Below are 1,008 nucleotides of genomic sequence, written 5' to 3'. Positions count from 1 at the left end.
GTTGTCTCCGAATTATTTTAAAGGTTAGATTCGATCCCTCAAATTTTTATTCATGATCTGTATGCTTTTATTTGGATTTTATATGTGTAAAAGTGTTTTGCCATGCCCCCGCTGTGTTTAAAATCCAACAAGCAGCACCTCCTTGTTGAGGATATGATTGCCTTTGAGCATATTGCTGAGGTTGCTAGAATCCAGGTGGATTAAAATGTTTACTTACGGCTTGCTGATATGGTTGCTGAACAGCATTCTGATTGTTGCTCCAGCTGAAATTGGGATGATTTCTGTTATTAGGATGATAAGTAGTTGGCACAGGCTGCTGCGGTCGCTAATAATTATTCACATACTGAACAAATTCATTAATAAGAGAACATTGATCCATAGCATGAGATCCTGCACAAAGCTCACAGACAATAGTTATTTGATTGACTCCATAGTTGGCTAAAGAATCGACCTTCAGAGACAGCGCTTGGAGCTGCGCGGCAATAGCTGTAACTGCATCAACTTCCAGAATACCTGCTACCTTCCTAGGCATCATCCTTTGAGTTGGGTTTTGATACTCGTTTGCAGTCATAGTTTTAATGAGATTATAGGCCTCAGTATAGCTTTTGGCCCACAAGGCACCTCCAGAAGCTGCATCGAGCATGGGCCGAGATTGGGCCCCCAAACCATTGTAGAACCTAGTGATCACCATCCAGTCAGGCATACCATGATGTGGACACTTTCTCAACATCTCCTTGTAGCGCTCCCAAGCTTCGCACATAGATTCTTTTGGTTGCTGCGCAAACTGAGTAAGAGCACTCCTCATAGCTGCAGTCTTGGCCATTGGATAGAACTTCACCAGAAACTTTTGCGCAAGATCATCCCAAGTAGCGATGGACCCAGCTGGTAAAGAATGTAACCAATCCTTAGCTTTATCCCTCAGAGAGAATGGGAAAAGTCTCAGCTTGATAGCCTCATCAGTAACACCATTATATTTGAAAGTACTACAGATCTCAACAAAATTCCTGA

At 42.5% G+C, this 1,008-nt stretch overlaps 1 non-coding gene across 1 annotated transcript; it reads left to right on the top strand.

The window, feature by feature from the left end:
• The first annotated feature begins 701 nt into the window (after window positions 1-701).
• Window positions 702-808, top strand: LOC141709753 (small nucleolar RNA R71). Its single transcript, XR_012570315.1, has one exon. It is a non-coding gene; the product is annotated as a small nucleolar RNA R71 (small nucleolar RNA).
• The last annotated feature ends 200 nt before the right edge of the window (window positions 809-1,008 follow it).

The sequence above is a fragment of the Apium graveolens genome, chromosome 2 (genome assembly GCF_009905375.1).
Source record: "Apium graveolens cultivar Ventura chromosome 2, ASM990537v1, whole genome shotgun sequence".
Lineage (NCBI taxonomy): Eukaryota > Viridiplantae > Streptophyta > Magnoliopsida > Apiales > Apiaceae > Apium > Apium graveolens.
Note: the sequence above shows the minus strand (reverse complement) of the source record. Positions and strands in the feature narration are given on the sequence as shown.